The sequence below is a fragment of the Cardiocondyla obscurior genome, linkage group LG14 (assembly GCF_019399895.1).
Source record: "Cardiocondyla obscurior isolate alpha-2009 linkage group LG14, Cobs3.1, whole genome shotgun sequence".
NCBI lineage: Eukaryota > Metazoa > Arthropoda > Insecta > Hymenoptera > Formicidae > Cardiocondyla > Cardiocondyla obscurior.
Genome location: NC_091877.1, coordinates 2,750,846 through 2,775,668, shown reverse-complemented (window position 1 = coordinate 2,775,668; position 24,823 = coordinate 2,750,846). Strand labels below are relative to the sequence as shown.

At 49.7% G+C, this 24,823-nt stretch overlaps 2 long non-coding RNA genes across 2 annotated transcripts in view; one reads left to right on the top strand and one right to left on the bottom strand.

Annotated features, from left to right (window-relative positions):
- LOC139108285 (uncharacterized) overlaps positions 1-21,067 on the top strand; it is a 152,310-nt gene extending 131,243 nt beyond the window's left edge. Inside the window, exon 7 of the long non-coding RNA XR_011546636.1 lies at positions 20,974-21,067. This is a non-coding gene — a long non-coding RNA (uncharacterized lncRNA). The remainder of the gene's footprint in view (positions 1-20,973) is intronic.
- LOC139108286 (uncharacterized) overlaps positions 1-24,823 on the bottom strand; it is a 58,475-nt gene that overhangs the window by 14,710 nt on the left and 18,942 nt on the right. The window lies entirely within an intron of this gene.

The window sequence follows — 24,823 nt, the reverse complement described above, 5'->3', positions numbered from 1 at the left end:
TAATTTTTTGAAAGCTCTAGTGCGAGAAACTTGCTCGCCAAGCCTGTACGATCTACCGAAAGATATTCCAACTAGGTTGCTTCTGCATAAACTCGATGGAGTTGGCTGGTAGAACGATCGGACTTTAAATTAACTCTATTCAGTTATGCTTCAATAAAATACAATAGTAATTTAATATTTAATGTAAAATATGTACACGCAAAATAATTTTATATCTGTTTTGTTCATTAGAAATATATTTGTATATAAGTAGCTTGATCACGTTCTAAATAACTAAATTAAAACTTTTTAGGGAACGAAAAAACTATAAAATGACTTTTACAAAAATGACGCTGCAAAAGCTATATCGTGCAATGTTAGGTAAACGAGCGTAAAGCTCGCGCACGTTAATTTCTGGGCGGCCCGTAATGACGCGCAACGCCTTTCGGTGTAAACCATCAGCTTACACCGTCGATTATCCTTTTGCCAAACTCTGTTCGTCGTAAAGGTACGTCGACGGATACAGAGGCAAGCGTTCTCTCTTTTGTGGTGATCGAACAAGAGCCAGTCTTGCGGATGGCGTTCGTCAAGGCTTCTCTCCATCGGATAACTGGTACGGCGTCTCTCACCTGACAGGTTAAAGGAGGAGTTCGTGTGGCATAAGCCATAGCAGAGGGAAGTGACAGGCGGGTGTATAATATTCGGAACTAGGCTCCGGGGTATAGACCCCGGTCGTGGCAACTAAGTATCCCTTGGGGAGACGTAATCCGGGATAAGCCATGATTTGTTTGCTTGTCGTTAGCATCACTGGCATTTGCTAATCACCGGACATTGTTCGGTAATGGATCTCCAACGATCCGCCCTCGCTTGACGGACGGGCCGATTTCTCGAAACCTTTCAACCGGGCCGTCGGTCGACAGGTCTTTTGACGGCTTAACTGATTCCGTTGACACTTTTCAATGACACGAAATGATGCTGCATCTTTATAAAGCACAAAAACCGCCTGTGCATGAATGAACAATTGAGTTCAATATATCGATACTTTTTCGCCGGGACGGTTTCTACATTTCTCACTCAATGCACATTTTTGCGGCATCACATGGGGAACGTGTGCGACGAAAAATGAATATTTCGGAAAGTATAGGCATACGTTGTAGACGTACATCGCGTGTATTTAACAAATAAGACTCTTCATTGATTGAAAAAAGGTTTTTTTATAATTTTTCTTTCTTTTTTATGACGTGAACTGCGGTGGCGACGGAGTAAAAAAATTATAATTGCAAATTAATTAGGTATATAGTCTCTACTTTTGCTTTATTCTTATCGAAAATAAGGTTTGAATTAATTTTATGACTTGGACTTGACATAAACCGTCCAACTTGTCAAGTTCCCTGAAAGGGGACTCCGGCCGAGGCAGCTTTTAATCATCAATAAAACCTAAGGAGATCGCCATAAAAGTGTGCGCGGATCTTGAGTCAACCTGACGGCTTTAAGCACAGCGGCAGATGATACCATCACGGTGGTGCGCCCTCCCCGGGCCCCGATATTACATCCGATAAAGTCGACGGAGCAAAGCGTACGAGTCGGCTGTCACGCAACGTCGTATTCACGTCGCCATGCAGGACGTTCCATGCGAACTGGAACGAGCGCTCGCCGCGGCGTGATATTGCCGGGACGTCGTTTTCCAGCTCGTCGGCCCGCTCACACGACATATCGGCATAAGTATTTCAGCCCGGCGGCGGCGGCGGGCGCGCGGGGCCCCTCTAACCTTCGCAATTTACGAGCGAGTAGAAACGAAGCGTACAGAAATGCACACACGCGCCGCCGGCGTGTCTGTCCCCGGGATATCCGTTTTACTAGAGCGAGCACGAAACGAGCGATCGGACGAGCTCCGCCGCGAGCGTTCGACGTGGATACCGAGAGAAGTGTTGCGGCCCCGTGTACCGGTGGTTTGTACGCGAGAGCCGGAGAGCACGAGGTCCGACGCGGGATTCGTGATGCCCGAGCGACGATCGTGTGCCCGTCGGTGGCGCGATTCAGCGCGACACGGCGCGGCGTGCAGCGCGCGGCCCGCCCGTCGCTTCTCGCGGCGCGGCGTTATTTATCACGACCGCCACGGGCGCGCAGGCGGCAACTTTGTGCCGGGCCGGCCGCTCGCAGCCGGAATCGCGATACAGCCGGCCAGATATCATTTTATTATACCTGCGGAGTGAACGCGGAGGGTAGTTTATCAGCAGCCCGAGCGCAGCCCCGCGCGTTTCTCTCCCTTCTTTCATCCACTCGACTCGCCGTTTCTCATTCCTTTCCCCGTCCCCGGCACTCTCCCTCGCACGTTTGACGCTTCCCTTGCCTCTCTTCCCTCCGCTCGACCTCTCCGTTTCTCTTCTCTCCTTCGGTTACTGCCGTCTCGTTTTCGCCAGCGCCGCGCCGCGCCGCGCCGCGCCACGCCGAGCCGAGCCCGGCCGCGCCACGCTGCGCCGAGGAATAATATAGTGCTGGCGGGTTCTAACGGCGGTAATGTATGGCCGACATTCCGGGCTAAAGGGGGGGCAAACCAACCCAGAGGACGCCAAGGGTGAACAGGCCGAGCCACTCTGTCACGCAGTTTTCACTGAGCGTCTCTTCTGCTTCCTCCGCCGCCGCCGCCTCCTCCTTTTCTCCCGTGTCGAGAGATTACCGCCTCCGATAATTACGACGTTTGCACCCACCGGGGCCGATTTGTCTTCCAGGTTTGCGGAGGGGCCGCGGGTTTCGATGTCGGGCGTCACGCTCGCTACGTTCACGGCTGTTGCTCTCCGCCCTTTTGGCACCTAGCGTTGCCGCGATTACAAGAACGGAGACGTGAAGAAGATGTATACGTTTCCATCGTGCTTTCATCGATCGGGAAGTAAGATTATTTTTACACTTCGTAGATTTATATTTGCGCAATCCCGTTCAGCCAGACGGCTGCTAATTATAACAGAAAATAAAAGAAAAAAAAAAAAATGATTGACGCGCGGTGAATTTTATGAAGCGCACCGTCGCGGCTCTCTCGCAAATCTAAACGAGTATTTAAGATACCGCGTCACAGTAAAGATACATTTTCCGAGGAGATATCTCGACGATGTGATATAAATGGCGTACTATTTCATTCCGTTTAATCCTATATCATAAAATCTGCCAATGAGACGAGTTCTCGCTCCGTAAAATGTCCGGGGAGCGAGCTGCGTGCTGCAGCGACGTGAATAACTCATCGATAAGCGGAGAGGAAACAGTAACCGATGCTGAAAGTCGTAGTTTACTGCGGATGCGAGCATTAAAACTAATTAGAGAAAAAAGTTGTTTACGCTTAACAAAATTCGAGATCAATAAGACCGCGTAATGTAGATCTCGCGCGAAACCCGGCCTGAGCAGAGCGTAAAAAAGAAGAAAAGAAAAAGAAAAAAAAAAGAAAAAGATCGAGTTAATTTAAATACTTATCTGCACCTCGCACGCCGGTCTCCAGCCTCAATCTTGCGATATAATTAATTTCATAATATTCCTTGACTCTGCCTCGCTTAATTGCTCACAATTAGCTGGGAAACGGCGGCCGCGACGCGGAGAACGAGACGGCGCGGCGGTGACGCGGTGAGAAACGAACGTTTGTAGAGCAAAAGAGGAGCAGAAAGAGAGAGAGAGAGAGAGAGAGAAGTGAGTGAGAGAGAAAGAGAGGAAGCAGGACGGGAAAAGGGGTGAACGAGCCGCGTAGGCGCGAAGCAGTTAGCAGTCTCTCAGATTCCGTTAAGCGTTTAGTGGTAGAACTAATTACCGAGTCCCAAGGATACGCTTGGCGTCGAGCAGACGGCGATTGATACCAGCTCGTCGCTCCGGTGACCGCTCGCGTACGCTCGGCGCGTATTCCCGGTCTATTCTTGCGCTTTTTCGTACAGAGATCGCGTCGTTGTTCTCTTCACGATCTTCCCGGTTACTTACTCTCGCTGGAAAAAAGGGAGTCGACGGAAAAAGAGGGAGAGTCCCGCGTAAAAGCCTCTTCGCGGTGCAGCGAGGCTGCGCTCGTAATTAAACTGACGCGAATGGGGCTAATAAATTCGTACGAGGGCATAAAACGGGTCTTGTAACTCTATCGAGGTAATTGCGGCGACCACGCCTCGCCGCCGCGGGGCCGCGGGGGCTTCCTTACACCTTTTCGCATACCGCGGGGGCCCCCGATAGTGCGGATCGCAATGGCCTTCTCTCTTTCCCTGTAATATCACCCGCCGCCGGGCCGCGCCTCGTCGAGGCGTCGCTCCGCGGCGAGGCGCGGGGAAACGGGAACAAACAATTAACGAGCCGGCCGCCGTTAACCCGTAACGTGTCTATTCAATGCAAACGACGTACTAATGAAAGATAAATCTTGCGCCGCGGCCGCCGAGACGCGCGCAAAGAGCCCGCACATTACCGTTGCGATATATCTCCCGTGTACATCTCGCGCGGGACAATGTTCCGCGCGCTTTTTACGACCCGCCGAGCCTCCCGTCCGCGATTCTTACACGCGATTCTTCTCTCCTCGACGAGGAGCAGCCGCGGGCTGGTAACGCGACGCGCAGGGTTAAAAGTCCTGACACGTTTTTCTATCAGGTTATTTCCAGCGGTTGCGTCATATCTGGTCCGAACATTGGAACTTTTTTTTGCGAACGTCCACGTCGATGTCCAAGCGTCCACTTCCGTTTGTTTGCGCGACGCGTCGCGTGCCAAGGCGAGTGGAGCGGTTTCATTCAGTCTCGGGGTGGCCGGCAAACCGTCGCCGTGAATAAAACTCGTCGGGACGAGCAAGGAGCGTGTGTGTAGCCACCTTAAAGTTCGAGCCGTACGAGAAGCTAACCGGTTCGGCCAGCAGCAAAATGGCCGCTGTGAAAGTAGAAGGGTAAAGAAGAAGAGGGCAGTCAGTCGAGCTAGGAGGTAAGGCAGGCGGGCAGGTAGGCAGGTAGGCAGGAGGCAGGCAAGGCGAGCAGGCAGGGTGGGCAAGGAGCGATCATAACTCAGGTGGCCGCGGACAAGCAGCGCTTGTTCCGTGCACTCGGGACACGGAACACACACGAGAGCTCGCCGAGAGACCACGAGCTTTGCAAACGCGCTTCGCTTGCTTCTCTCTTAAGTCCCGGCTTCGGTTGCAGACTCCCCGTCTCTCTTCCCGTCGCGGCGTTTTTCTCCTCTTATCGCTCGCGCACGCAAGTCGTCTCTCTCGCCCGTTGCCTTTTCTCTTCTTTTTCGCGCACGCTTTTGCGCTGGAGCGCGTTTGTTGGACGGTTCGCGGCGTGGACGGTGGCAGCCGCGGCGCGCCAACACAATCCGTGGATCTCTGTCGCGTATACTCGCGCGTAAAAGTTGCACCTGGCACGGGGAATAGAGGCGCGCAACAGGGTTTCCTTTCCGTAGGTCGATTTCGATTTCTTTTCATTTTGTCCTCACCAGGCGCCGGTTCTCTCCCGCGATTTCTACCTGAACGTGACGTTACTAATTGATAAACGTTGATTATTAATTTCGACTTCGGAATACCTCGCCGTTTGTTTTGACACGAGTTTATTAACTATCGCGAGCGGTAAGATTTGTCGAGTGTGCTAATCGCACGATGTAGTGCCATTAAACTTTAAGAAATCGGCGTGTCGCCTCCGGCGAGAACGGGGACTTTGTCATTTCGGGAGAGGAGGGAGAGGGTGGGCGCGAGACAGCAACTCGGGTGTGAACGAAGCTTTATCGCCGACGGCGGTATTTAACTCTTGCCGACGGTTGTACCGAGGTAGCTTACACCGTCGGCCGAAGAACCGGCTACGTGGTCGCCAGCCCGCGTCCGTCCATCCGTCGCGCTACAAATGAAGACTTTAAATAATTTAGTCGCCGGCTGTAAATCCCGTCGGGAAGCGACGTTAATCGATACACGCCGCCCGTGCGTCGCTCCGTTATACGGCCCGGGAACGTTTATGAATGCGCGCTATGAATCACGAGATAATAATATTGCGCGCGCGGTGCATGCACGTGTGTGCACGCGAGAGTTCTCTGCGAATACCGCGAGCGCGCGGCCACGTCGTTAAATATAGTCGCGCCTTAATGCCCAGCGCACTGGCTATTGTGAGGGAGCTCGTTACCGCGATTATATTTTTCGCATGTACGCCAAACGCCGTAACTGTCACGGTTCCCTTTCCTTTTTTTTTTTTTTTTCTTTCGTTTTGTTTTTACGATGTTCGGGAAACACTTTGTGCGGCCGCCGCGAAGTCGGTCCGTCATCGTCGGCCGCCTGTTCGGTCCCGTCATTCTCGCGGAAACCGCAGCAAACGAGCGAGATCTTCGGCGAAGAAGGGAACGGGGCCACGGCGCGAAAATTCACACGACCCCGAAACGGAAGCCGCCGCTGAATTATTCGCCTCCGCGGAATATCGAGCGCGTCGCATCTCGGCGAAGTGAGATGCTCTTAGGATGCGGTTGACAATCTCACCGACTCGCTGATTGCGTTAAGTGTTAAATATTGACGCGCCCGTGTCGTGTTTCGCTGCCGCGTTGCCAGGCAGCTCGATTGCGATTATTCGGCTGGAACTAAGAGACGAATCGGGCGCGAAACTTTCGCGGAAGCAGCGCAACGAGCACGAGAGCTCGGAGATTTAATTAGCTACAATCAGCGCGAGTCGCTGTTAAGCTATTTAGCGCGGAGAAACTCGTCGCTTGGTTATATCGATATCTCTTTGCCGGAATCGATCTTTTCGCGGCTTCTACTCTTCCATCTCGTAACCCGTTCGTACGAGCTTTTCTTAACTCTCGCCCGGCGTATTATATTATAATTCGTAATAGCGTCACGGGCGATCTTTATATCGCGTTCGAAGCCGTTTTCGAACGGACGCGGGGGATCGATTTATCGGCCGGGAACGACGCTAATAAATTACGGTAATAGCATTAAGATAGATAGACGGCCAGACGCGTAGGCGTGGAGACGCGCGGCGCGGCGGCCGACAATATTTTAGCCCGCAGTAGCTTTATGACCAGAGGTTACGAGCCAGGAAGAGCCATAACGCCTCGTATCTTTCCCGCCCTCGCCGCCTCCCCCTGGCGTCCCTTGCATTTGCGGAAAAGCTCGGCACGGGTGCCAATTCCTAGGAGCGTATCGGACCATAAACTGGAAACGTGATGTATGCTACCTTTACTCCCCGCCCTCCGTTAGTCCTCCTTCACGGAATCACTCTTCGCCCCCGCGGCTTTTTGCGCCCGCGATTCGTCCGCACTCTCGCGTAAAGTACTCCTTGTCCGTGCCCGCCGCTCTCGTTACTCTCGATACGTGTCGAATCTCCTTGCGACGGTATTTAAAAAAAAATTACGTCCGACGTTAGCCCGTTTCTAGATACGAGATTTCACGTTTGCCCGTCTCTTAATTTTTGGTTTGTCTCAATAAAAATGTCGACATAATACCGAAAATTGAATCGTTCCGTCGCAGAGGAAGTGGCGAGATCGTGGGTGTCTGAAAAACCTCCGCGTCCGGTCTCGCGGTTCGAGTGCATCGCATCGCCGGGCGTAGAACGCGGCGCGAAAATATAACACGCGGACGTGCATTCAATTAGGGAATATTATATCCAGCCGGATAACGACGGGGCTCGTTATTGTCGCCCGCCTCGCCGGGCGATTCTCGTCTCGATATCGGCGATAAGTGGGACACCGGGCGCGCAGAAAACGACACGCCAATATGAATAAATTAAACTATCCCGGCGGGTTGTATATCGCGCGGGCACGAGTCGTAACACTCGGAGGCACGGTAATGAGAGTAAATCACGGATTTATCGTTGCCCGTCGGAGATTATACGGTAAACACGTACGCGGTTTATCGTTGGTAACTGCAGTGTGCCGTCGTGAACGAGCGGGCGAGCGAGCGAGCGCGCGCACGTGACGGCCCATATTTTTCGTCACCTAAATGCCGAAGGGGGAAGTTTCAACACCGATATAATATTACTGTCCTATTCACTCTTGGCGACCTTTCCTGACGCAGACTTGTCCTCCGCGCGTATGCACCGCGGTCCAGTGGCGTAGTCGCAGCAGTCGATCGTTTCGCGGGGAAAGCTCAGCGCGTTCGATACTCGCAAAAATATTTTTCCGTACTCTCACGCGGATAGCCTCGACGTTGAATCGGCGATTTACTACATCTCCAAGCACGCCCGGTTTAGAATCTCGGTACGAGACCGAAGGCACAAGCTCTCAGAAAGCAAATCTCGGACATTGAAATATTTTGTCGCGCCATAACGCATTAACATTTTCATCGATGGCCTTAATTGTTAAATAAATAAATATCCGTCGCCTAGATCGCGCGTGCAACCTGGACGTCATAACGTACGCGATAACGCGCCCGGTAATGACCGAAGTTTTATGCAGCATTGTGCTACAACATAATCTCGAAAGGCGATACGCGCTTTATCATTTCGGAAAGAAATTTATGAAACAACTTGGATCCCAAACGGGCACTTTCCCCGAAATTACAGCATTGCCGTTGTCGGGGGCCCTTCCTATTCACGACGGTCGTACGTACACGCCTATGGACTTGGATGTGGCTATAAATTAGGTTTTATGAGGGAGATAAAATGCGCGTTATTATCTAAACGGCGACGCCTTTACAGAGATCGTGGCCCACGCTATTCTTTGACCGCGTGCGTGTGCGAGAGCAGCGCCGTGCGTGTGTGCGGTGCGTGTGCGTGCAAGCACGGCGAGGCGTTCACCCTCGAAACGCCGTCTACGACGATCCCTTCGTAATACGCATAGATTGACTGTCAAGTCCAGGGAATGAATAGGAAATTGGATGGGGAGAACGATAGTTTGACACGGGAGATAATCTTTATCGCGTAATGTTTCCATATTTTTCCGCCGAGTTCTCTGCTCGTTAAAAAGGAGCACCCAACGTTCGTTGACCGCGCGAGGACCGTAAGGCCGAGTGAACGAAGTTTTGAACACTTCGCGCTGTTTAGTCTAACGTTTCCCTTGGTCGCGAGCGATAAACTTTTAAGCTGTGCGCAGCCACGTGCATTTTTTTTTTTTTTTTTTTATTAAAGAGATGTCCAAGAGCTACCTCTCGAGAAGGGAAAAGGAGTAAAAATAAAAATTTAAAAAAAAACAGAAATACTTAGATATTTAAATGCGTAACGCGGACTGTGAAAATCGGAATGGCAGTGAAAACATTAATCATCGTATATATTAAGGCGTCGTATTTCTCAGACCTCGTATATCAAGCGATTTTAATAGCTGTAAAGATTCACGTACGAAGATTTGTTGTTTCAGTGGCACGGTTAGTTTAAGTCCATCATTAATTTCACTATGACAAGTACCGCGGGAAATTTATTACCTGGCCTGCCTTTGTGAGTGCCGGATGTTTTTCTACGTAGCGATAAAGCCTCCCGCCGCCTCCCCCGAGTGGGATTATTTATAAACCACGATTAAACCTCTCCCCGTGGTTAAAGCCGCGCGAAAAAGCACGAAAACATTAAGCCGCGCGTGTTCGCGGAGTCACGCTTCTGTCAGCGGCTCTTTTCTCGCTCGCGCTCGCCTCGAGATTCTTAGTTTGGGCGTGCACGAGAGCTTATCCCGCGTGTCGTTCACGTTGAATGACGCGCGGAATGCCAGCCGATGTAACGCCGTCGTGATACCACAGATTAATATTCGATCGCGGCGGCGCAAGGGACGAAGACGGTCGCTCAACGCTGGATATAATCCTGAAAGACGAAACGCGCGACTTACGAGCGCGTGGCGACGTCCGCTTATAATTTATAACGCCGGGGGCTCCGGCAACAAGAGCAGCCAGAAATGACCACCCAGTGGCAGGGTAAAGGATGTTCAGTCATAACATCTGATGAAGCGCAACATTAACGAGGCGATATATCAGTCGGCTCTTATAGACGCGAGCGTGGGCGGTATCTCGGGCATCACTCAGGGGAACCGGCACGAAATGAAATGTGAAAGAAGTAATTCCACGGGACTATCGGCTCCTCTCTTCATCGTGGCGATAAAACGTTTCATGCGCTACTCGCCGCTGTACCAGGGAGTGCGGAAGAAATAATCGTTGAAATCGCCGAGCCGCGAATTTGCACCGTTCCGCAACTTCGCTCCTCATCGACGCGCATAAATATTACGAGGCCCGCAATCTCGTCGCAATCGCTGCGACCACTTACGGGCAGGTGATTAGGTTTCGCCACCGCGCTTCTTCGGGATCTCTGAAAGTCGACAAGTTTCGGGCAAAACGTTGCCGGTATATTACGCCCGCAAGAAGCGAAGGTTCCTCCCGCAATGGTGAAAAGGAGGTAGAGGCCACTTCGCACGTACGCAGCGAGCAGTTTCCATCGGCTTCTGTTATATCATGCATGTATATTCATCCTTAGGGATTATCCCACCATTCGGCCCGGAATAAAAATGGTATAACCGTTTCGCGCGATGCTATTCCGGAAGGACAAATAAACGAATACATGGATATTTAAACCGCGCCAAGGTGCCGTTCCACGCACAGTGAAACGTTTTGCCGGAATAATTTCTAGTAATCGACTACGGTGCTTTTACCGCCGTTTTCTGATAAATAGCGGCCAGCGGCGGGCGGTCTCGAGTCTCAATTTAGCGATACCGGTGCAGTGATAAACAGCCGCATCGACAAACCGCCGCTGCCTGCCTGTCCGATGCATTATTCGCCGCGGCATTTTGTAATGCAAGAAATCTTAACGCGTACGTCGCCCGCTCCTATTCCGTTGACAGAAGAAGCCGGTCTTGAGCCAGCATTATAAATAATCGTGCTGTTTGTACGGTGGCCGGTGCCATAAATCGGCGTAGAAAAATACGAGTAAGTACACGACGGTGGCGGCGAGCGGGAAGGCGCACCATTACTCATTGGTTTAAACTCAGCTCCGAACAGCTAATGAGTTCGGCATACCGATGACGGTCATACCTAATGTATCCCTCTCGACAATCGCGCGAATATATCACGATTACGCGATAAAGATAATTAATATTTACTACTGATATCGCAACTCGGAGCGTTATTTATGTCCGATGTTACGCACGTAGATTGTGAAACTATTTGCTATGAAAAAAAATTGCGCGAAGCTTGTTAATTAAGGACACGTGTGTTATTGATCGATTCAAAGTATAAATTGAAAGACAAACCTCGGTAAAAAAAAAAAAAAAGAAAAAAAAAAGAAAAAGAAGGAAGTAACAACGCGCATTCGTTGGACCGGTAAATTTACGTAAACACGTTTCTGTGATTGCAGTAACTGGCACGATAATGATCGAATAAATTATCGGCGGGGGCAAATTGCGCGCGCGGAGTTAGAGGTTTATGCGCCGCGAAGTGCGCAACTCGTCAATCTTCCGGCATGGTTTTAAAGAGCCCGACGGGTTCGGGGCGTGCCGAATAAAGGGACGACGGTAAATCTGTCGGGGAAGATATGAGAGCGGTCACGGCGGCAGCGCCGCGCGACCGCCCATTATTCATCGGCTTAAGCCAGGCACCGAGCAGCTAATGAGACCGGCATACCGGCGTGTCCGCGGCGATCATAGCCGGTGGACAGGCATAATAATCCGAGCCCGAGATTGCCGATCGGCGAAACGTCTGTCGGCGTGGCACGGTAGCCGCAGATGGAGCCTCGATATGGCCGGCGAGAACACGCGCGTCGGGGCGAGAGACCATTCCTGGAAGCCGTTAACTACGTCGTCGCGTCCTGACGCGTGTACCGATCCGTGTACACGTTACCGATTAAGGCCGCCACACGTCAGCCTGATCGATCGTCGAGAAACGGACCGCGATCTATTCTACCGTTCCGCGGCCAAACTCGCCGAGGTCTCGCCGATTACGGCGGAACGTGTAATCGCCTTTCTCTCTCTCTCTTTCTGTTTTACTTCGTGACTCGTTGCTATCCGTTTTCCCCGTCAAAATAGACTATTCGCGGCAAGATAAACGGACACGGTTGTTCTTTGTAACCCCGTTGATTGTTGATTTAGGAATAGCGACGACGCGAACACTTGTCACAAAAAGTTACGACGCAGGAAATCGTATTTTTTCCCCCTACGATGCCACACGCGGCACCCAGTTGCCTTTAATCGGGCCGCAGTGTATCCACGACGTCGTAACGATCTCGCTATAGTTACGCGGCGATAACCGTACGTCAGCCTCGAGTCGACTCGGAAGGTGAAGCGCGCGTCACGATCAATCGTCGTGAAATTGCAGTTTTCTCATTTTCTTTTTCTTTTTTTTTTTTTTTTTTCCTGGGACCATCGCAGCCGAGAATATACGACCGGCGATCTCGGAAGGCGGTGGTGAAAAGGATAAGACGTGTGTGGCAGGCGCGCTTTACGACCGCGTTTCCCATCGAGCACCCTAGGCGAGCGAGCGAACCGGTGCGCGAGCGTATCTTCTCTAAGATGAGTTCGGGGCGATCATTTTCGTATCCCGCTGTTGCGCGAGACGCCTGCCATTTCATCTGTCAGGAAGGCAGTCCTCGGTTTTGTACACGTAGACTCGCATCATTACGGCATCCTATATCTGGGCGAGCGAAATAACGCGTAACGGGAGCGTCTCGGGTGCGCCTTCGGTTTCCTCACGCGGAGTCCGCCTGTCGCTGAAGGCTTGCGGGTATTTCCACCCGTGATTTTTCCCCGGCCGGGATTTCATTTACGGCGACAAAATCCGCGGAGATACGTCAAATGTTTGTCGCCGCAGAGGGGGGGGGGAGAGGGAAAAGGGGGAGGAGATATTAGCGCGATCGACGCCTCCGCTTTCGTTCGCGATACAATCGCGTAATACATTACCGCTTCGTTACTCACGTCCGCTCGGACGGCCGTTGTCACAAAGGGCGAGTGCGATGAACGATATAAAACGGCACTACACATGTTCTACTGCACTGCATATTTCATTCGCCTCTTACACGACCCGACATATCGATCGCGCCGCGAGATACGTTGAGTTACTTGTGCAAAAGTCGTTTCAGTTTCTCGCCCCGATAAATCCGCGCGGGTATATCTCAATCCCCGCGAAAAGCGTATGGCGCAATACGAAATTCGTCGCGATGCAGGTTTTTTTTTTGTCAGATGCTGCGTAAAGATAAATTATATGTATCCTAAATATGCGCGGGATCATATTTCACCGTCTCTTTTCGGTGATAAAGTAATATTGATTGCGATGCATAATATATAGACGATGTAAATCAAATCGGTGTAGTACAAGCACAATGCGATCTTTTGTAACGTGTTACATCACGGAATAACGCAGGTATCCCGAAAGTGCGATTGTGTTTTATGTCTTTTTTTTTTTTTTTTTTTTTTTTTTTTTCGGCGACAAAGCAGTGTTAGCGAGTGGTCGTAATATACGAGGACGTCAGATTCGTGTAACGATCGCTGTTACCTGCGCGATTCTCGGATTCGGTAAGTTTTTATCCTCCGTTCGTATTTTTCGCCCGACAACAAAAGCTCTCCAAGAAATTAGCGGCGACCACAGGAGGAACCGGCGAGGAAACGTCCGGCATAAGGAAGTAAATCTCATTGTGCGCTTGTATACCGTGGTCATTAGTCATGACCTTTGTACGAATGAATGGGAAGATTAACTGGTAGGCGTTTAGCGTGGGCGGGCAGCTGAGAATCGTCTCTACCCCGGCGCTCACCGGAGAGGCACCTGGAGGTTTCACCGTCGGTGGAATTACAGTGGAAACGAGAGAAGTAGAGGGCGGGAAAAGCGCGGAGGGATGCCGGGACACCCCCGGTGCGGTCTGCTAATGAGAACCGCTGCGGGACATTCGTCTTTCATGCCGGACACGTTGACACATTTCTGCCTCACGGCGGGAGCGGAACAAGATGCACAACCGGCGCAAGAGCATCTGCCACGCGACAGTCGTTGTCTCGCCGTTTCCGAAACGAGCGGTTTCAGCCAGTATTCGCCTGCCTTTAGTTAATAATTGATATGTTTCCTTCTCGCGGCATGCATTTCGATGGACCTCTGAATCAACGAGAGTCCAATTAAATGACGGTTTGAGCCACTGAGCCCGCGGGTCTGATAAATATTGAAAATTTGGCCGCGCTGTGCAACTCGCTCCTTTCCGCTTCGCTTGTGCGATTGCAATTTAAATTAAAATTTTGCGGTCTAAGGATACACGGCGATAATACATATGAAATACTCGAGCATTAAGCATCTTACGATTGCCGTCTGATCGTTACGAAATGGGCGAAACTCGAGCTTGCATTGTTACCACAGGCATGGCACGAGCTAGCGGCATCGCCGACGAAAGGCGACGCCGTCGAGCCATTCTGGGCAGAAGTCCGACTCGCGGGACATAATTTTTCTTTATTAGATACAGCGTGTCGTTGCCGGGGTGGATAAAAGCGTGGAAATAAAGCCAAAATTCTTTAGATATCGGGGGGGAAGTATCGTCGGGGCCGGGGGAGATAGGCGTGGGACAAAAGGGGTGCATTTCTTCGGTGAAATGTCCGTTTCACCCTCGGACTAAACTGGCGAGTGGTATTAGCCGACGGCATCTTGATATCATCCGGCGAACTTGCCAACTCCTTTATACAGACATTTATTTCCTGCCGTATCTGTTACAGCCAAGTGGCGGTCTCGCAGATTGCGCTACTCCGTGCCGACCCATTCTATCCTCCTCTCCTCTCCCCCTTCCCTCCCCCCATTTCCGAAGGACTCGGAGAAATCGAGGAAAACATAATCATAAGTCATTCGTTATGGTCGCGAAATAGCAATTACCCCGGCTCGTACGCAGAGACAATACGTACTCGGAATCGGGCGAGTTATATTTGAATTGTATCGCGCAAGAGTGTCGTTAGCTGCATAATGTACGTCTCCCTTTTGAAGGAAATGGATTCGTTAAATAATAACTTCTGTACGCGATACTTTCGCCATCGGAGGACGTCTGAATTAGTGTCTGATGAGACGCGACGTTGCACATTGGCGGTTATTTGTAACCGCAGTCATATCTCGACCCAGATATCCAATTCGAGTCTCGCCCGGAGCGTTTTCAGCAAGACGGGAGAAAGAGCTAACAGTACATCGTCCTAAAGCGGCCTCTAGCTCCTCTGGCGACCTCTCCGGCTTTATGCCAGCGAGAACAGCCAACTATACGCCACGCAAGAAAACACAAACTTTATACGTTACGGCGAAACTGCCACATCGAGGGGGGGAACAAAAGACCCGCGCGGAGACATTACGGAAGAGGAAAATACGTGGCGCGGCTAGCTGCTGCAGGGGGCTCGTAAAGAGGGAACGTGGAGCGCCGGTATAACGTCGAGGACAACGTTTATACGCCTTTCTCGCCACTTTTTTTTTCTTCAAATTGTTTCGCCGCGGCTTAATCTCTGTGTTACCGCGCTAGACAAGCATTTTTACGAAAGTAAAACGCGCGCGGATCATAACGTGCGCAACATGCATGTATGTAATGTACGACCATGCTTGATAAATAAAAAAAATATAAAAAATAAAAAAAAATATATATATGAATCAAGTCAACAGATTTCAATTTCTCTTTAACTTGTGGTTTTTTTCTTTTTTTTTTCCCCCTGTCCTATTCTAATCGACGACGGAAGTAGAGTCGATGTTACCGCCGCGATTCCCGGCCACCTGTCCCCGATGAACTTCCCTTCGGCGCATCCTGTACACGTGTAGAATGTATCCTGTTGCCCTGCTGCGGGCAACAGAGTATTTGTTAATGCCCGTGCGCGATCAGCGTGCGGCCTCCGTGCAAACATGTCAACTTGTCGCGCCGCAGTGACTCCGCACGCGGACAGGGACAGTCGGGCCGCTCGGTCACTGTTGCATGTCACGACACCGTTGCTATTTAGCCTTCCATCACTCCTGTCTTTTATGCCACTCACGTGACACGTGCATTACCGACTCTTGTGGAAGCCGCTTTCCGCGCCACTGACAGGCATGTTTTATACCGTATACGCCCGTCGTGACCCGGGCAAATTGGATTTTTCTATCGCGGCCAGAGAGCGAAACGATTTTAAACGAAACGATTCGAGCACACCGCCGGCGGCTGCAAAACGCTTAACAACGTTACGTCCGAAAACTCGTATTTCGCTAATTGCCGTCTTGAAATAAGTAATTAATTTATTATAAGCAATTAAGAGTCCCGACTTTTTCTCTCTCAGCGCTTCTGCCAAGCTCGCAAATTTATTAGTCGTTAAAAATTGTAAATTCTTTTTTTTACGATTAAATTTTTACGAGCACGATTGATTAACATTCCGTTTCGGAACGAGTCGTGATTCATATAATTTATCTTTTGTGTTAACCGAAAGAAGAGTTCCAAGGACACTTGCAGCATAAATAATGATATCTCCCTGATTCCCCCCCTTGATATTCAACGGTCGCTCCCCAGCCAATAAGCAACGCCCCCCTATCACCGAAAGTGACTGACAAGCACTCCGTCAGCATCATATTTCCTAAACATAACGAGATTAGGTCGCATTGTGACGGCACTCGAAACTAATTTACATTCTAATCCGTGCACTATTTCCACCCCATCTTCGAGCAGCTCTGTCGCGCCGTTCGCCAATAGCGTTTTCATTCTCATGGAGGACACATGTATCTGGAATAATTTTCAATAACGATGTCCGTGCAACGATTTTTTTTTTTCTTTTTTTCGGCGTATTTACATAAACCGATGTTATCTTACCCGAGCGCGACGGGCTGTGTGGAAGATACAATTTAAATGATAAAGAGTGCGAGATTTGGGGTGAGGGATTGGCCACTCGAACGATTGCCAAGAAATGTAAATGTATGCTGAAAATTTATATGCGCTGCCGTGTGCATGACGCCCGTGGAACCCGGTAATGCGGCTCTTTCGCAAGAATGTCTGCACGTTGTCACGGCGTCGTGCGAAAGAAGGGAAAGAGCGAGCGAGAGAGAAAGAGAGAACGGACTATCAAACGAAAGACCACGTCAGATGGAATTAGACACGGTTCGGCGGATTAACCGTTTGGCTCGACGCGCCGTTAGAGGATAACAATTTAGAATAAGCAGAGGTAGATTGACGGTGGCAGCGTTTGCGAAATGTTCGCGCCAGCCGTCATCCCGCATCATATAATCTTGGTAATTATCTCGCTAAAGTTACCCGCGTCATTCAAAGATGATAAATTCCACTCACCCCCACGCATTCGAGTCTACTTTCGGTAATTGATGTATTGTAGATGTGTTGCGTTCCTACGAATAAAGGTCTTAATAAAATTTATCTAAACTTACATTTATAACGTCGCGATTGAATCTTGCGGTTACCAGTCGAATATCTAAAGACGCGCGTCACGCATATCTTAACGCTGTACGATAATTTATTTATCACGAATTAAAATAAACGATGTAAATGTTCGCGGTGATCGTTTTATTTTACGAATCCTTGCAACGTCTCTTTCCTTCTCTCTTTATTTCCATGACTCTTGATGGATCGCGTAGTTAATAATTTTGTATTTGAGCGCACTACTACTATCATAGACACGCAGCCGACCCTCATTGTACGCGGATGTACGAGGCGGGCAAGGGACCACACGAATATCAATGTAAAGCGAGGCGAATCCGGGGAGGCTAGGAGCAATCTCGGCAGTGGATCGACTAGCGGATGACAGGTATCGACCTGGATCAACATCATTTTCCTGTGAAGTGCCACCAGCTCTGTTCCGTCTCTTTTCTTCTACGTTTCTGTCTCGTTCGCTCGCGCATCTCCGCTCGGTGTATAACCCAGGGCGTGTGCGTGCGAGGACGTGTTGCACGACAGGAGAGAGCGAGAGAGAGAGAGATGAGGAGAGGCTGACGAGAGGGACGAAAGGCAGAGAGGGGGGGAAGGGGAGGAGAGAATTATTAGCTGGCTACTCTACTCCACTACCTACCGTGTTTCTTGATTACTATCGGCGCAGCTGCGCCCACAATTTGTGTTTCCCGTCAACCGTGCGTAAGAGAGCCGTCCGTCAACGTCGGGCCCATAACGATGCCATAGTCTGATGCTGAGACGCCGCTGATAACCCAATACAGACACGTATCCGTCATAAGGCGCTCCTCACCTAATGTATTCTTTTGTCTACCGATACCTATATCACGCGGCGTAGATTGCACGGGGTTTTAATACTCTGTATAAAGGAGGCGGAGAGACGTCAGCAAACATACGTTAACAGTCATACCCACACATGCCTGTACAGCTCTATAGTCCTCTCAATTAAACGTAATCAACGTTGCATATCGGACGTCAAATATCGAGCGGACTCGTCGTAGAGGTTTTAAGCGCGCAGATGCCGCTACATTTAGGTTACACGGTTTTTTTTTTTGTTCTTTTTTCTTTTTTTTTTTATCGCTTGCAGATCATGCAAATTATGAACGAAACAACGTTGCGCAACAGGCCAGTACAATGTACAACGGTAAGCTTCGCGAAGTGAGATGGTAATGCTACTTCAGCTGCTGGAGAATGCGGAGTCGATGACACAGTCACATCTGTGTCTCGCGTCTTGCACACCTTTAGGCGTGGCAAATTGCACGCCGACATGTAATAGCGCGATTAAGTTGAATTAATCTTTTTTTCTTCTTTTTTTTTTTCAATTGGCAGGCGTTATTTACGACCCGACAGAGTATAAATGCAAACTAATAGTTATGACGCGGCGATAATTCGTTTTAAAATACCTACACGTGGCATATGCGTGCGACAAATAAATTAATAATACATGAAATGAAAGATCACGAATATCATTTGCAATAATTATGAAATAAAATGTGAAAACATGATACGCTCGATCTAGTCTAAAGATTTAGTAGCACTACCCGACTCGGGGCGGGTTTATTGTTAACGTTAATGTATGCGTTATAATATATTTTCCTTGCCTCGCGTATTACGCAGCTCACGCGTTCTATGGAGCACACTCCGGATTTTAACGGCATACCACGCGACTTCTCCCTCGGTTCTTTTTCCATCTTCCGTTTAATCATAATTTTTGAGGCTATCTGGGCGGGACTGCGAACGTGGTAGAAATGGACCGGCATTCGTTTTGCGGCGGGAGAAAAAGAAGGGGAGAGGCGGTTTGAAATTTACCGCCGGCGGACAGAGGAGTGGCTGCACGGCGGGCTGTCAGCTGTTTTCCGAATTCTGTCAATTCTTGTCAGTTGCATCGACCAGTTTAGCATAAAAATGCTGTTACGGTAGATGGTCGGCTTTCGAAGGCTCCGGCCGACACGGTACAAACGTATCGTATATCAAAGCAGGCGGCCACGGACGGGGAGGGAAAATAAGAAAGTTTTTGTTCTCTTTATGGAGCCCACGGTCGCCGTGGGCGGTGTCTGATATACGATCGTTGTTCAGCGTTTTGTTGACGAAAAAGCTACTGTGTATCGGCATGCATTTTATCTCGCGGACGCGAGGTCTTTGATAATATTTTTTAACGCGATGCACATATACGGGGCGACAGTGGCCCCCGGTTCCTTTTAAGAACCTCGCGTGGAATTCGGTATCCGCCGTCCATTACGAAAATTCGCAACGCAACGGGCATGTCCGAGCGATTGTAATAACATGCTGCAGGTGAGCGTTAGATATAATCGTGCGCATACATGAATTTCTATTTCTGAGCTCTCAAACCGCTTGCGCGGCGCGAAACGTAACACTCCCACATAATTTCCCCGAGCAGATTGAATCTCGAGCGCGGGCTCGATTTTGTACATATTTACATATACATATACGGGCAAGATCACCGCCGCGGATTTATCGATCGGACGTTTCGTCGGTCAGGTGTTAAACGAGCTGCCGTATAAAATTCGTAGCGGAATTCATTAAACCGTCGTGAAAACCAATATCCACGTATGCGCCGGGAGTGGCGGAAATTTCAGGGTACGCCGGGGTTTGGGCCTATTCCCCGGATGCCTATTTAACTACTGTAGTTAACGTAATATGACATCCGCCGCGGCAAGCGATTACGGTGGAACACGCGATGCAAATTTACGGTATTATCGTAATAAACAGGTTATAAAGGTTGATAGCTTCCTCGTGTATTGAAATTACACCGCACTGCCGTGCGGCTTTTACACGCTCGTGTATCTGCGCGCGGGTGTGTGCGTGCGCGTGCATCTCATGCGTTTTCGTGCACGTGTACGCGATCGCGGGCACAGACGCACGTCCGACGTATACAAACCGGGCACGTTATTAAGAATGTTAACGTATGCTCGTGACGGGCTGTCAGGAACCCCCTTATCCGGCTGAGCTCGCCTCGGCTGGCAGATATAAATATGCAATAGCGCTTGTCATGCGCAGCGCCTAATAATTGAATGTATAATAAAGAAGGCGTCGCTCGGTGTCATGCTGACAGACAGACTACAGAGAGACTACGAGCGAGAGGAGCGCGCAGACAAACGTCGACTGTCAATTTCATTTGCTTCTTCCACCGTGCCCGCCTGTCTGCTTATCTCTCGGACGTCTTTCGCGATTGCTCCCGATTGCCGAGGGGCCGCGGAATCGACATTTCCTGTTATTTATGGAGCGCGCATTAATTAGGAAATTTTATTTCGATCCGCCCGACTTCGTGATCGCGCTCGAAAGCGACGTCGCGCGACGTTCATTATCTTTTCTTCGCGTGCTCTTTTTTATTTTTATCTTTTCCTTTTTTTTTTTTCCTTTCAATAAGTATTAACATATTTTATATCCGTCGACATATTAATGCGATAAATGTTAATCGAAGCGGCAATGAGATTTAATATTTTATGCCGTAGATTGCCGCGAGTTGTCTACGCAAGTACGGCATCTCTCAAATTCTTTTTTTTTTCTTTTTTCTTTTTTCCCCGGGGAGTTTTAATCCGACGCTGCCAATCTGCGGGGAGCCATAGCATGGCGATGATAAAACTATCGTTCATATGCCGTCGGTAGAACGGTAGCCTATCGCATGCCAAAAGAAGAGGGCTGTAAACGGCCGATTCGATATCCATTTGAGACTGAGAGTACCCTCCACTTCCGTGACAGCTAGGCAAACATCGGGCTGACATTTAGAATAGCTTTTATTTATTCTAGCTTGTTTATTTAGGCTGCCGGGATCGCGTTACCTGAGAGGCTTTGAGTGGCAGCGGAGGGAAGGCTACCGTGTCAGCACCGGACCCCATTGTCACGCATCAACCCATCGCGTCCAGAATGCAAGCGCGCGACACGGGCGCAACTGTACGCGCACCGCCTTCGCGCAAATAAATGAATAACCGGATAAACAGATAAATAAAAAAAAAAAAAGTAAAAAAAGAAAAGAAAGAAAAAAAAAGACATGCATACGCAAACATCCGGGCGCTCGAGGATCTCCCGGCCGACACGTTAGAAATAATAATCCGCAATTTTTCCACCACCGGCGGCGCAAGACGGCCTCGCCAACGGCGATGCAAAAAGAAAAAAAAAAAAAAACGCGGGCAGGGTATTTTACAATGCGTCGTTAGGGCCATTAATTTTCTAGCGTGTGCCCGCTTTTCCGCGGCAGGCGTAAGGAGAATGTTTCTAGATCACCCGGTGCACTGAATACAGGGACCGGAGGCGTAATGTATTATACCCGGCCGGGCAGGTATATTACAGAGACCCGCAGTTATGCGCGACGGGATATGATTGATGACAAGTCGTTGCCTGTTATGAATATAATATCGATCAATCACGCTATTTACTGGACGAATGCATAGGCCCACTCTATCATCCTCCCTGTGGTTGCCTGCCTGCCTACCTATCTATATCTCTTCCGACGCGACCTGCTTCCATCTAAGCCTCGGAGCTATTTTTCATTACTCACGGTAACGAGTGGTACGAATTGTGTACGATCACGTCTCCTCGGCCGACTTATCGATTTCGCAATGATACGCGGGCCGTCTTTATTCGCGCGTTCTATCGATCGCTGCTTTGCTTTATCGAGATCTCGCCCTCAATTATCAGTAACAGATGCATCTCCGCCGGAGCGCACGGCGCGACGCGACACGCTTCTTTCTTTCCCTCGCTCTCTTCTCGGGGGCCGATCCGACACACGGCCCGGTGTTATCGCATTATTAATTCTAGCGCATTCGTGGCGCTCGTTTAACGAGCTCCTGTATCAAAACGGAAGTTGATTAAAAGTGATTTATGATTGCGGAACTCACGTTTTTATGGAAGGTAACAGAAAGGTGGAACGGAAACCGCGGGGTTTTTATAGCAGAAAAACGATTACCATTCACGCGAGTCTTACATTTCAGCGCGCATTAATTACGGTCCAAAGTGCAGAAATTAACAAAGTGGTATACATTAAGCGACGTGATGTATGACAAGTGGCGGAGGTGGAAACCATTTTTCGCTTCACACGCGAGCGGATGGCTTTCATTGGGATGGAAAGGAGGGGTGGTTTCTCTCGCGAACAGGACAAACGATCGTCGCGAGATTGCTCGGGGGTAATAAACGTCGTTCTTAGACGCACGCGATCGTCGATTTATTCCGTGGAAACGTATGCAGTCCTCGCGATCGCGCGCATCACCGCTCGACTAAACGTCTAAAGACGCGGGGAAGGCGAGAAGGTGCGCTAAATTAACGGCGCCTCGTCGCTTTCGGTGCAAATGCGTGGCATCGCCGCAGCTGACAAAGCGTGTTTTTCGCGGGCCGCGACGCGTCGGCGAGATGTGCAGAAGGCGAAATTCATATTTCCCTGGCGCGCAAATAGCCCGGCGTTGTGCCACCGAGCGGAAAGAGCCGGGAAAGAGGAGACAGGCGATGTTCAATAACAGGCGAAGCCTCGTTAAACTCTTGATAATAGGGTGATTATTTCTTGTTTCACGAGTCTTTCCAGCGATTCCCCGGTCTCGCCTCGAGTGGCTCTCTCAAGCCCGTTCTTTGTAGAGCGCGACGACGAGCGCGTACGGATACGGGAAAAGGAGGCAACGCTCGAAGGAGGAGGCGTGGCTCGGTGCCGTGCTAACGACTCTCGCAAAATCGTTCCCTCCTGTGCTGAACGCCATCTTGAAGATCCGACGTGACGTTAAACGAACTATGCCGGAGCAGGGAAGTTCGGAACGAGGCGGTAACGACGAGGCACGCGGCAGAAGTCATTTATCACTGGCCGCGCTTAAAGGTACGTACATGTCGACAACAATTGAATTTCAGGATTCCACGATCCCGGTGCCGTGTAAACAAAAAGGTTCCCTCTATTAGCGCTCGCGATCGCGGGCCCTCTCGAGAATTGTTAATGTCGCTCGCGCGCAATTTATTAAAAAAAAAAAAAAAAATATATATATTTATATATAGAAAAATAATTAAGAAAGATACAGCCTTCGAAACGTCGAACAGCTGACATTAAAGACGTTTTGCGTCGATTAGTTTCGGCGTGTCAGTCACACAAGACGCGCGGCGTCTCTCATTAGTTGTCAGGGATATTTTGACGGAATGCCGTGACAAAAAAAAAAAAAATAACTGAGAGGAAAAGGAAAGATAAATTGTGCCTCCTCCACCGATAAATCACGATTTCAATTTCACGGTAACTGTAATTCAAATTAGCATCAGCGAGGATAATCTGTAAAAGACTTATCTTTTTTCTTTTTTTTTTTTTCCTCCTCTCTCCAGCCTTTTCTTTCGGCCTCCTGTGCGTCACCGCGGCACGGATTTACTGGGGACACGCCAAAAGGTACCTAATGCTCGATGCTATCTGATCATCGTTTCCGTGCGTTGTCTCGGGGGCCGGGTATCCTGGCCGACTATCGGAAGCTTATATGCATTCTTTTTTTCGGCCAACAAAAGGTCGTTAAAAATCCGTTAGATGCGGCTGTCAGATAGGCGCGGCACTAGTGCGGTTGCGAGAAGAGCTCTCAAGTTGAGCTCTTTGTGCGTGATTTGAATGCAATCCGAGGGATGGTGGATAGGGTACAGTAGGTAGGCAGGCAGGCAGCGTCGCGGGAGTGCAGGGACGAGGTGCGGATTGAAGAGAGAGAGAGAGAAAGAGAAAGAGAGAAGGAGAGACAGAGAGAAAGAGCGAGAGAGAGAGAGCCAATGTGGCAGGGGTTTGGCGGCGCTAATCTCCGATCAGTGTCGAGAGCGTAACGCGATCCGACGCGACGTGACGTGATCCAGACTCGATAGCCAAGCGAATACGAGCCCGACTGCACACAAGCCCTGCGCCGCACGGGTGGTGTCGAGAAGGGCGAAGCCACCGAGGCTTTACAAAGCGTACTGCGCCCAAGTTCGACATGGATGGGTTCACGTGACGTATCTTGCCAAATTGGACTACTTATCGCCCGGTATCGCGTTATACATGGTGGTAAGATTAATATACGTCTCGATGGGGTTGGTGCGAGGTAGGGGAGTTTCGACCGTCGACACGTCGCCGATGATATTGACTACCCAATGTTCGTGTTATTAACGATGACTCACTCTCTGTCTCTCTTTCTCTGTCTTTCTCTTTCTCTCTCCCTTGCATCTCTCTACCTTCGAACGTTTCTATTGTTCTCTATTAATTTAATCTGCGACTTGCAGAAATAATTGCCAGATAAATGAAATAATGATTTTACAATAATAAATAATTTTCTGTTGTAGCATCTTTTATTTTTTTCTTTAAATTTTTATAATTTTCAAAATTGCATTTGTGCGTCGACTGGGATTTAAAAGCTAATGACGTTTGTCGCGTCCGGACCGTATTTTGGAAATTCGCGCATCGCGCATGTTGTGCAGCGAGCGTCAAGAGTCGCGCCACCCTTGCGTGCAGCCAAGCGCTTGTAATACAAACTCCAATGTAGTATGTAGTACCCACACGATGCTGTCACAAGTGCTCACACGTCATTGTGACATTGTGAGCGCCCACGGGAGTGTGAGGAACCAGTTGTCGAGAGCAACAGCTGCTCGACCCGTAACCCACATACATCACCACACGTCATTGTTCGCAGCGTGCATTATTCGAA